This window comes from Heteronotia binoei, chromosome 10 (assembly GCF_032191835.1).
Source record: "Heteronotia binoei isolate CCM8104 ecotype False Entrance Well chromosome 10, APGP_CSIRO_Hbin_v1, whole genome shotgun sequence".
NCBI classification, from domain to species: domain Eukaryota; kingdom Metazoa; phylum Chordata; class Lepidosauria; order Squamata; family Gekkonidae; genus Heteronotia; species Heteronotia binoei.
In genome coordinates, this window is record NC_083232.1 from 31,076,626 (window position 1) to 31,089,214 (window position 12,589).

The 12,589-nt window shown below is 48.1% G+C and overlaps 1 protein-coding gene across 3 annotated transcripts in view; it reads right to left on the reverse strand.

Annotated features, from left to right (window-relative positions):
• The window catches only part of WAC (WW domain containing adaptor with coiled-coil), a 91,197-nt gene that overhangs the window by 7,117 nt on the left and 71,491 nt on the right, over positions 1–12,589 (reverse strand). The gene's annotated exons all lie outside the window — the stretch shown is intronic.

Consider the following 12,589-nt stretch of genomic DNA (forward strand, 5'->3'; position numbering starts at 1 on the left):
AATACAGCTAGTTGTTCTTCATCTCAAATTAAAGTTTTATTATAAAAAAGGTAACCAATGTTTGCCTGCCGAAATCAGAGCTTCTAATGCTAAAACACTATCACAAATTTTGCAGGTATCCCTCTGTGGATTAATGCTCTGAACCAAAAAATAGAAAATATCCAATCTGCATTTCTGTGACAACTTTTAGGAATCCCCAACTGTGTTCCTTATTTTGTAATCTGTTCAGAAACAGGCCAATCTCTGATTGAAACAAAAGCTTGGACTCTAACTTTTAAATATTGGTTATGGATATTTTAAAGGGCTGAACGAGCTAGCTTGCTCAACTATCTAAAAAGAGACCCTTATAATGCTGCTTGGCAAGATGGAATCGTGTTGAAGCTCAAACACATGGGAATTGCAATTGACAACCTATTTTTATCTGATGAATCTTATAATTTTAGATTGATCAAAGAGAGAATCTTAGATCTAGAATCTCACAAACTGTGTCCTGTCCAATTTTATACTTGCTCTCCTGCCTCACTTGGTCTTGATCAGACGGCCAGGAAAATGGCCAAATATTTATCTGAACTAGATAATCCGCAACATCGGAGAGCTTTTATGCTGGCTAGGGTGAATGAATTTCCCTCCAATGTTCTCTATGGGAGATTTCTTCAAGTCCCCTTTAGCGAGAGACATTGTCTATGTGGGACAAGCTCGCCGGATTCCATCCAGCATATCTTATTGAACAGCCAGAAGGTTCTGTTAGATAGTCTTTCCTTATTGTCCTACATTCAAGAAAATAGGATTGATTGCCATTTCCTATTAAATGACAACATAATTGATATCACAAAAGCTGTTGCCAAATTCTTGGCTGAAATTGTTAAAATTATTCTAAGCAGGTTTTATTGTGATCTTAATCTTAGTTTAGCCTTTTATGCTTTGAACAGACATATCTGATTGTTGTTTGGTTGACAAGTCTCTGTATATCTCTTTTGTTATGCCAATAAAGGTGTGATTGGAACAAATATTTTGAGAGCCATTGGAAATTGTCCACAACAGTTTTTACAAAAATTAATGCATTCTCACCTGAGAGTGACCGAGTAATAATGCTACTACAAGGTGTTGCATGTACTGAATGAAAAATTTAGCCTGGATTTCAAGATAAGCAGGACTTGGAAATCTCTAGATGCTTAGTGACCTGATCACCTAAAAATGAAATACTAGAAACTGAAATTTTTTTCACAAGACCTGTGTAAGTCTGGTATCGGAACATCTGGTTCCTAAAATATATACAGTCCTGAGCAAAAGCCTTGCCAGCCAAGAAATACAAAATAGCCAAAAATAAAAAAAACTGAAAAAGTAAACAGAATCAATGAACATTTGAAGACAATCCCCATCCTTCATTTCTCTATGATGTGCTGTACAAGTGAACCACACTTTGGTATACTACATCACATTAAGGCTCCAAGTATTAGATTGACTGAATATGACAATAACCATATGTAACATATTCTGATGTACTGTAGATATATTTAAAATAAAAGCAGTATCAAACAGTTAATGCCCTGTACTGTATAAGGTTGGTTATTAAAATATGGATCTTCTTCGTGGTCTCTGTGCTTCACACTCATGGGATAGAGTGCCTGCACCGATCCCCGAATCGGTACCTAAAAAGCCCAGGATTTTTTCGCGCTCGCCACCAACAGGCATGCGCAGGCGTCCCAATGCACATGCTCGCTGGCGCCAGAGCAAGGATCCCGCCAGTTCCTTTCTGACCGCTGCACTGAGAGGATCTCCTTTCGTGTCCCCAGTCGGTAAAGTAATCTTAGACTGATTTTTTCCTGTTGTATACAGCCCGTTTGCTATTTTCTTAGTGTAGTTAGTTAGTTAGTTAGTGTTGTTTAAAGTTGGACTTGCCCTTCGGGGCTCAGTTCCGCCCCCCGTGTTTTCCCCCTCAGAGACTTTTCTGGGTGGGGCTTTTTCCTGGGCGTCTATGGAAAGACGCTGCGGGTTTTTTAAGAGCTGCCGCTCCTGTGGGACGAAGATTGCCCCTCCCCCCAACAGCCATTCCCTCTGTCTCCTCTGTCTGGGCGAGGGACATCGCGTCGATTCTTGCGCACACTGTCTGAGTTTCTCCAAGCAAACTCTTAAGAATTGAGCGGCGAGGCTTTCGGCGGCTTTGGTCGAGTCGGCACTTTGTCCTCAAAAGATGGCATCGGGTCCGTCTGTACTGATGGGTGAGGCTGCGGCCCCGACGGTCACATCAGCTGAGACTTTGCTGATCAGGACCGAGATGCCGGTCGAGCACGGGCGTTCCACAAAATGGCCTTCTGAAGGGTCAGTGGACACCCCTGCTAAGAAGTGTCGGGATGACTCGGGGACCCGATCATCCGCACCGAAGAAGGTGAAATCGAAGGAGAAGCGGAAGAAGAGTCCATCCCGCACCCCTTCACCTTCGCATGACGCTTCAACATCGACAGCTCCAAGGAGGATCTTGGCGTCCCCGCGTTGTAGCCCTTTGGTGTCGAGAGGCAGTGCTTCGCAGCTGTGCCTATTGGCATCGGAGCAAGAGATTGCCCTGACTCAGCGCTCCCACTCTTCAGGGTCCAGGCGTCGCAGTGAGAGCGACTCGGTCTCAGAGGTGGAGTTGTCGATGCCGATGGAGGCTTCAGCACCGATGGATCAGGTGAGAGGCCGGAGAGAGCTGAAACCGACTACAGTAGCTCATTGCTTCCCACCGCTTCCACCATGGGAGCAACGCCAATGGCCTCCTTACGCTTATTCCTACCCATCGTACCAATGGTACCCTCTTCGCGAGTTCGCAGACTGGGACCAGCAGTCCGAGGCATCCCATATGTCCAGGCTGTCTCAAAACTCTAAACGGTTTATTTGGCAGCAATTTCTGCGTTCCATGAACCAGTTGAGGGCACTCTGTTTTTGCACACCCTTATTCTAAGAGGTTTTTGAAGGGTTTGCTTAGGCTTCATCCTCCATCGAGATCACCCCCACAGTTGTGGGATTTGACTTTAGTGTTGGACAGGCTGACTCGACATCCTTTTGAGCCGATGGCCACATGTTCATTACAGCTTCTATCTTGGAAGACTGTTTTTTTGGTAGCCATCACATCAGCACGCCGTGCAGGGGAGCTCATGGCTATGCGTTGTGACTGCCCATATCTAGTTTTTCAGGAGGCTGGAGTGTCGTTAGTTCCTGATATTTCTTTTCTCCCCAAGGTGGTTTCTCAGTTCCACCTCAACTTACAAGTCTGGTTGCCCACTTTTTATCCTTCACCTTCCTCGGATGAGGAACATAGGTTGCATGCTCTAGATGTGAAGCGTGCTTTATTGTTTTATTTAAGTCGCTCCAAGAGTTTTCGTAAGCACCAGCAGCTTTTTGTTTCTTATGCTGCTCCTAAGTTAGGTTCCAGGATATCGTCTCAGCAGCTTTCGAAATGGCTCACTGAGACTATTAAACTGTGTTATTTGTTGGCAAGGAAGCTATTACCTGGGCCTATTCACGGACACTCTACAAGAGCGATGGCGACATCGGTGGCGTTCCTGAAAGGCGTTTCCCTGATGGATGTGTGCAAGGCTGCCACCTGATCCTCTCCGCATGCCTTTAGGAAGCACTACGCGCTGGACATGCATGCTCAGCAGAGGACTCGTTTGGGAGCTGCGGTGCTGCAAGCTTTTTCTTCCGGGTTGACCGTCTTCCCGCCTCAAGGTATGTCTTGCTTGCTATTCTCCCATGAGTATGAAGCACAGAGACCACGAAGAAGATAGACAGGTTGCTTACCTGTAACTGTAGATCTTCGAGTGGTCATCTGTGCATTCACACTACCCGCCCTCCTTCCCAACTGCTGACGGTCTCCCTCCAGTAGGGGCTTCTAGCGGTCAGGAAGGAACTGGCGGGATCCTCGCTCTGGAGCCGGCAAGCATGCGCATTGGGACGCCTACGCATGCCCGTTGATGCCAAGCGCGAAAAATCCTGGGCTTTTTAGGTACCGATTCGGGGATCGGCGCAGGCGCTGTATCCCATGAGTGTGAATGCACAGATGACCACTCGAAGATCTACAGTTACAGGTAAGCAACCTGTCTGTCTTAGAGGATAAGATCCAATTGCTCCTTTCCAGCCACAATAGTAAAATGAAAAGAGAAAGACAGATTGCTTACCTGTAACTGTAGATCTTCGAGTGGTCATCTGTGCATTCACACCCATGGGATAGTGCGCCTGCGCCGATCCCCGAATCGGTACCTGAAAAGCCCGGGATTTTTCCGCGCTCGGCGCCAATGGGCATGCGCAGGCGTCCCAGTGCGCATGCTCGCCGGCGCAGGGATCCCGCCAGTTCCTTCCTGACTGCTGGAAGCTCCTACTGGAGGGAGACTGTCAGCAGTGGGGAAGGAGGGCGGGTAGTGTGAATGCACAGATGACCACTCAAAGATCTACAGTTACAGGTAAGCAACCTGTCTATCTTCTTCGTGGTCTCTGTGCTTCACACCCATGGGAGATTATCAAGCAGAGCATACCTGGAGGCGGGAAGACAGTCAACCTGAAGAAGCAGCTTGCAGCACCACAGTTTCCAACCGAGTCCTCTGCTGAGCATGCACGTCCAACGCATAATGCTTCATGAAGGCATGCAGAGAAGACCAGGTAGCCGCCTTGCAGACATCGGAAAGAGACACTCCCTTCAGGAACGTCACCGACGTGGCCATCGCCCTTGTGGAGTGCCCACGAACAGGTCCAGGTAGAGGCTTCTTTGCCAACAAATAACAGAGTTTAATCGTCTCAGTAAGCCACTTCAAAAGTCTCTGAGACGAAATCTTGGACCCTAACTTGGGGGCAGAATAAGAGACAAAAAGCTGCTTGTCTTTACAAAAACCCCGTGAGCGATTTAAATAAAATAATAGCGCGCGCTTAACATCCAGCACATGCAATCTACGTTCCTCAGCCGAGGAAGGACTAGGATAAAACGTAGGTAACCAAACTTCTAAATTAAGGTGGAACTGAGAAACCACCTTGGGAAGAAAAGTGATGTCTGGAGCTAGGGAAACTCCAGCTTCTCGAAAAGCAAGATAAGGATAGTCACAACGCATCGCCGTGAGCTCCCCCACGCAACGTGCTGAAGTTATGGCAACTAAAAATGCAGTCTTCCATGACAAAAGTTGTAAGAAACACGTTGCCATGGGTTCAAAAGGACGAGTCAACTTGTCCAGAAGCAGAGTCAAGTCCCACAACTGCGGAGGGGACCTAGAGGGAGGATGAAGCCGGAACAACCCTTTCATGAATCTTTTGGAATGAGGGTGAGCAAAAACAGAGTAACCCTCCACTGAGCCATGGAAGGCAGAAATAGCTGCCAGGTAGACCTTGATGGAGGAGAATACCAGCCCCTCATCCACCAAAGCCAATAAAAATTCAAAAATTGCCGAGAGCCCGACACTATCAGGCGGCACAGGAGAGTCAGCCACAAAAGTACTAAACTTCTTCCACTTCCTCTCATAAGAGGCACGGGTAGAAGGCTTCCTACTGCTTAGGAGGACTTGCTGGACCCTGGCAGAAAAACTTAGTGGTCGATGAACCACGCTGTCAGCTTCAGATGCGGCACGTTGTGGTGGAGCATGTGTCCGCCCTGAGCCGACAACAGGTCCGGTTCCGCCGGAAACTGGTAAAAGACCCCCCTCGATTGTTGAAGCAGGATCGAGAACCAACTCTGACGGGGCCACCAAGGAGTCACCAGGATGCAACGTGGCCTCTCCTGCACTAGCTTGTGGACCACCCTCGTCAGCAGAGGTAGAGGTGGGAACATGTAAAGGAACCGGCCCCCTCCACGGGAGTCGGAGTCCGTCTCCCAACGAGGCTGGATCCGCCCCCCCGGCACAGAACAAAGAGGACTTCTTGTTCTCGGCTGTCGTGAAAACATCCAGTTGTGGGTACCCCAAGAGTTGAACACAGGCTCTAGGAAGCGCGATTGCAGTTCCCATTCGTGTGGAGAGGCTCCACCCCTGCTGAGAGAGTCCGCCTGTATGTTGAGGACCCCCGGCAGATGTGTCGCCTTCACAAAAATGTCTAACTGGAGGCACTCCATCCAGAGATCCATCGCCAGCGCAGATAGCCGGCGAGACACTGTCCCTCCCTGCCTGTTGATATAACACAGGGCAGTGGTATTGTCTGTAAGCAGTGCCACAGTCTTCCCCGCTACAAGTGGACAGAAGGAACGCAGGGCAAAGTGAACCGCCAGCAGTTCCAAGTAATTTTTATGGCATCGACTCAGTCTCTGAGGCGATTGACCTCCCACACAGAGATTTTCCAGGTGGGCCCCCCACCCCCACAGGGAAGCATCGGTAGTGATAGTCACAGTAGGGGTTGGAAAGTGGAAGGGAGCCCCTTGGCAGATGTTGCTCTCCGACTCCCACCATTGCAGTGATTGGAGAACTGCAGGCGGGATGGTGAACCTCTTTCGAGGTGAGTCTATGAGAGGACGAAAATGGCGCAAGAACCATAGTTGAAGACCTCTCATTCGTAGTCTTGCGAAACGCAGCACGCTTGTCGTCGCCGCCATCAACCCCAGCATCTGCTGGAGCTGTTGGGCTGTGCCCCACTGCCGCCTTTGGAGAAGCTGCACCAGATTGATGATGACTTTTGCTCTCTGCGAAGGGAGAAATGCCCGGTGTTGATCTGTGTCCAGCAGAGCCCCTATGAACTGCACTGTCCTTGACGGAGTGAGATGGGATTTCTCCAGATTGACCTGCAGCCCCAGGGTGTCGAGGAGATGCAGAGTGATGGCAATGTGTGTTGTTAAACTCTCCCTCGACTTCGCCACAAGAAGCAGTCGTCGATGTATGGGAAGACAACTACTCCCTGAAGATGAAGGTGGGCAGCCACCACGCTCATTAGCTTTGTGAACACCCGAGGAGCAGTAGACAGGCCGAACGGTAGGGCTCTGAACTGGAAGTGCCGAGCACCCACTGCAAACCTTAGGAAACGCCTGAACGCAGGATGAATGCTGACGTGGAAGTAAGCATCCTTGAGGTCCAGGGTCGCCATCCAGTCTCCCTGATTGATGAGAGGCAGGATTGTTTGCAGCGTGGCCATTCTGAACTTCTGGTACAGAATAAATTTGTTCAGATTCCGAAGGTCCATAATAGGCCTCAAACCACCGTCCCTTTTGGGAACCAGGAAGCAGCGAGAGTAGAAGCCTCCCGTCCTGGCCTCCAAAAGAACTTCCTCTATGGCCTGTTTCTGTAGGAGGTTGCTCACCTCCGCCAGCAGAGGTGGGGAAGGGGGAGTGGTGACTACCACGGACTGATTCGGGGTCTGAACAAACTCTATTTTGTAGCCCTCTTTTACGATGGACAGAGCCCACCTGTCTGTGGAGATCAACTCCCAGGCAGGCAGGAAAGGGCGTAGACGGATGGATGAAGCACCAGTGAGGGCGATAACGCGTGCTGGAGGAAAGTCAAAGCCCCTGCTTCTGGGGACGAGCACTCTTGGCCTTGCCCATTGGTTGGGACCCGTAACGACTCCTGTTGTTACCAGGGTAAGAAAGTCTTTCAGCCTGTGAAGGACGAGGACGCCATTGCTCGGGAGAGAATTTCTGATAGGGCTTCTTGGCCCAAGGCTTAGGCCATTGTTTGGACCTGGAAGCTTTAGGGGTAGTCTGGACACCCAGATTTCTTGAGGTTTTGACACTCTTGTCGAACTCTTGCAGCGCCGTGTCTGTTGTGGTGCTGAAGAGCCCATCACCCTCAAAAGGCAAGTCCTCTATAAAGGTTCTAGTGTCCTGATGTAAAGCCATAGACCTAAGCCAGGAGTGGCGTCGGATGCAGACGGCAGAGGTGATGGCCTTGGCTGACGCTTCCACCATGTGTTTTGCTGCAGCCAGTTGTTGTCTGGCTACAGCAAGACCCTCTTTCTGCAATTTTTTTGCAGCAGCCTTCTTATCCTCGCTCAATGAGGAAAGGAGGGGGGAGAGTTGTTCCCACACAGCGTACTGGTATCTAGCCATGCAAGCTGCATAGTTAGATACCTTGATACCTAGTGCCCCCGCTCAGTAGACCTTGCGGCCCATCCCGTCGAATTTCTTCCCTTCCTTATCCGGAGGGGAGGAATGCACCTTCCGTGCCTTCGAGGAGGAGGAAACGACCACTGAATTTGGTTTTGGATGGGTAAAAAGAAACTCAGCCCCTGTCTCCTGGACCCTATACATGTGGTCCAACCGTTTGGATGAGACCGGCGTAGATGATGGCTTCTTCCAGGGCTCCTTAACTGCCTGGAGGATCACCTTGGTGACTGGCAGGGCAACCGCAGTGGATGTGTTCTTCTGCATTATATCGAACACATTGTCATCCACGATGGGTTCTTGCTGAGTCACAGGCAAGTTAAGAGTGGCTGCAATCCTTCTCACAAGGTCCCCATATGACTTCAGATCCTCCGACGGTGAAATCGGAAGATCCTCGGCCGTCTGGGAGACCGGTGAAGGCTCCACGTCCTGGGCTTCACTATCTGATTCCGACGACGAAGACTCCTGGTGGGTGGAGTGCTCCGATAGCCTCGGCGTCAGCTCCCTCGGAGGAGACAGGACCGGTGGCGATGGTCGTCGATGGACTTCGAGCGGGACCATGCGTCATTCCGGGGGAATCGATACCGATGCCTTTCGGGATCGATGCGAGACCCTCGACATGGAGGAAAACTCCGACTCCTGCTCCCACTCTGGGAACTCCTCTGGGTACCAGTGGTACGATTGGTACCGGGAATATGGAGGTTGCCATCTCCGCTGTTCCCACAGTGGTATCTGGAAGCGGTGAGGTGCTTGAAAGGTTTCTACCTCTCGTCTCTCTCGGGACCTCATCCGGACAGGCTGGACGATCGGTGCCGAAACTTCCACCTCCGACGATGAGGAGCGCTGGGTCAAGTCGATCTCACGCTCCTGCTCCGAGGCCGACTGACGCGGTTGAGTCGATGGGCTGTGGCGCGGGGAAGCCAATATCTTTTTCGGCGGCGCAGGGGTCACCGGTGTCGAAGCGTCGACCGAAGGCGAAGGAGTGCGGGGTCGCTTCCGCTTTTCCTTCGACTTTGCCTTCTTAGGAGCTCGGGTCCCCGAGTCCTCTCGGCGCTTTTTAGCGGGCATGTCCACCGAACCCTCACGGGGACGTTTTGTGGAGCCACGCTCTTCCGGCAACTCAGTCAGAGTCAGGGTTGGAGCAGCATCGGCCGATGCATGCTCCTGTGCCGGAGTGTCCGCCGATTTCGGTGTTGATGAGGTCGCCATCGATCTCTGCGGGCGAAGTGCCGATTCGGTCAGGGCTGCCGATAGCCGGGCTGCAAGGTTTTTTCTCGTCTGCTTAGAGAAGCGAAGACAGTGCGGGCAAGCCTCTACACGATGTGCCTCTCCCAAGCACAGCAGACACAAGGAATGGCCGTCTGGGGGTGCGATTTTCTTCCCACACGCACGGCAGCGCTTTCATAGACGGTAGTCGTGAAAAAACCGCTCAGAGTCATCTGAGGGGAAAAACTGGGGGAAAAGGAAGACGGAACACCCTGAAGGGTAATCCGCCAAACAGACAGGGAAAAAACACTTTTTTTTTTCAAACACTAACTAACTATCTACACTAATAAAACAACAAACGGGCTAATAGTAAGAGAAAAAAGGCAAAGCCAAAGATTCTCACCGACCGGGGAACAGGAAAGGTAAACCTCTCCACGCAGCGGTCAGAAAGGAACTGGCGGGATCCCCGCGCCGGCGAGCATGCGCACTGGGATGCCTGCGCATGCCCATTGGCGCCGAGCGCGGAAAAATCCCGGGCTTTTCAGGTACCGATTCGGGGATCGGCGCAGGCGCACTATCCCATGGATGTGAAGCACAGAGACCATGAAGAAGATCAAATTTGTACAGGAAGTATACTAGTATGTCTGGAGGAAGGGGGGGGGAAATCACTGAATGAGATGGAAAATGTATCATTTTGAATCAGAGAGTGAAGATAACTGGTCGGAAAACCAAGGACAGGTCTAAAGACTTAATACATATCACTCCCCAACATGACTGTCGTAATGGTCCATTCCCAGAATTAACATGAAGCTCACATTCAGTTTTCTAAGCTTTAAATTGCAGTACTGCCATAATTGCTTGCCATAATTCCTAGCTGTGTACCATGCAGGTGAAATGCATGTTTAAAAGCCATTAATCTGTGTTACAACATTAATACAAAACACCTAATGGGCCAAATACTTTGGAAAATGCGTGCATATACAAAAACACATAAATGTATTGGAATATTGTCCTACCAAAATTGCATCCAAAAAAATTCCAACAGAATGTATTATAAAAACTGTAACAAAATAGTAGCCTTCTATTCCTATAGCCTATCACACAACACAACATTCAAACATTACACAGCTTGGGAACAATTCAGTGCACTGTTGTGCATAACTGAGTAGACGTTTCAGAGCCATGAGGTTCAATTTTCTTTCCTTCTCTGCTGTGATAGGTTTGAGTGCACAACCATATTTCCCATTCTTTTTAAATAAGCATCTGAATATCGTGACAGCTTAAGCATTATTATTAGAGATGATGATTACAAAAATCCATGGACACTAGAGGGGGTAGTGACACTGTGGCTCTCCCATCTGCCACAGGAATATCCTTATCTGATCTTGCAAATGTGGAAACTGTAACCAGTTTGTCCCATAACTTCCCTATAATTCAGGAAGTCTTACAGAAGTAATGAACTACATTTGTCAGTGTCTCTACATTGTCTCATACAAGAACTCTACCAAGGGACTTTAAGCTCTAAATTTCTTTTGCAGCACTCTGACAGTTTCTCTAATGCTACAACCACTCTTTAGAGATTTTAGCCTACATTGAATTTATAGTACTTAAGATTTCTTTTTTTAATATACAGGCATATGTGTGTGAGCAACTGAAAGTCATGGTGACTTCTGATGACTAACCCCACTGTGGGCCTGGAGGACATTCAGAGAGGCGCCTGAATAAAGCTTGCCCCTGCCTCCTGCCTCTGGTATTTCATGGAGCTCTCCCATCCAAGTACTTGCCAGAGTCAGGGTGCACAAGATTTCTTTACCTGCGATAGGAGCTCCTCAGATTGCACAATTGCAATCTAAGGAGCTCAGGTGGCACTTAGAAAGTTTCTCAGAAAGCTAGAAAAGAGCACCATCTTGGACCACCTCAGTAATTAGTGGCTTCGGCAAATATGTTCCCATAATATCCCTCATAACTCCAGAACCTTAGGGAATTCATGACAAGGTTATTACCCTGGAAGATTACATAAGGAAACTACTAAGGTACAAAGCTTCCATAGAACAGGAAGGTGGGAAAGCGGTGGGAACAAATATATCCTCTCTACTTCCAGGTTCTGCTCAGTGATCATGAACTTTGACAAAAAATATTTGGGTCAAATCCCAAACCTAAGGTGATAAAACTGAATGCAACAATGCATCCTTAATTATTCCAACCATGACATCTCCTTAACCAAACAAGACTGACTGACTTCAAGAGCAGGAACAGGCTCTTGCACAAAGACTGTAGAACAGGGGTTGCCAAACTGCGGCTCGGGAGCCACATGTGGCTCGTTCACACTTATTGTGTGGCTCTCAAAGCCCCTACTGTCCCATCAATCTGCTTGGAGAAGGCATGTGTAGAGACTTGGTAAATCACTTCTCCAAACCAAGCAAGCCAGCAGCGTGCAGAATGAATTTAAAGTTGCTTTCTTTCCACCTCTCCTGCCTCCACCCATCTATTTGCCTGCCTCCGTGCTTTGCAACTCTCAAACATCTGACATTCATGTCTTGTGGCTCTCAAACATCTGATGTTTATTCTGTGTGGCTCTTATGTTAAGCAAATCTGGCCACCTCTGCTGTAGAGAACGAATGTTGGACTGATTAATTCAAAGTCTACCTTGTAACAGGAGAACACAATTCACCACTAGAATAAAGCAGCAAAACTCCAAATAGATCTCTTGTAGAAAGATAGGCATTAATATCAGCTTGTGCATAAACTGGGTTTCACACAGATCAGAACTGAATAAAGTATACAAGGTCTTCATTACAGATGAATATGCATCCTTATAATTAGTTACAACTCAGTGTGTTAGTGCATAGGTCCTTCCTAGGCTGCCATTAAACTTCCTGTCTCTATAACAGCAGTAATAATTCCCAAAGATAAGATTTCTTTGCTCCAACTATTCATCCAGCAATAAAAAACCAATATCCTAGATAAAATCAGCCTGAAGAAAGCAGAGATTGTACCTAACCTGCCAACAATTTTGTACCAATTTTTTTATTTTAGTATGATCATTCTGTGAACCATTATTTTTCACATCAAGACTTTCAAACTAGTTCTCAAGAAATTATGTAGTCCACTTAAAACATTATTCAGAGTTAAAGACATGCATAGGCTCTAGAACGCAAGAACTCAGTTTCAAGGATTCAACAGAATAAAGCTTCTCCAGTCTTAACTGTGTGAACAGATCTGTCAGTAAAATCATATGAAACTTTGTACCTATGTTCAAAATATATGAAATGTTATTTTTACATTAATTTGTATATTATACAGTGAATATGGTAACATAGCTTTTTAAAGGTTAACTTGATATGG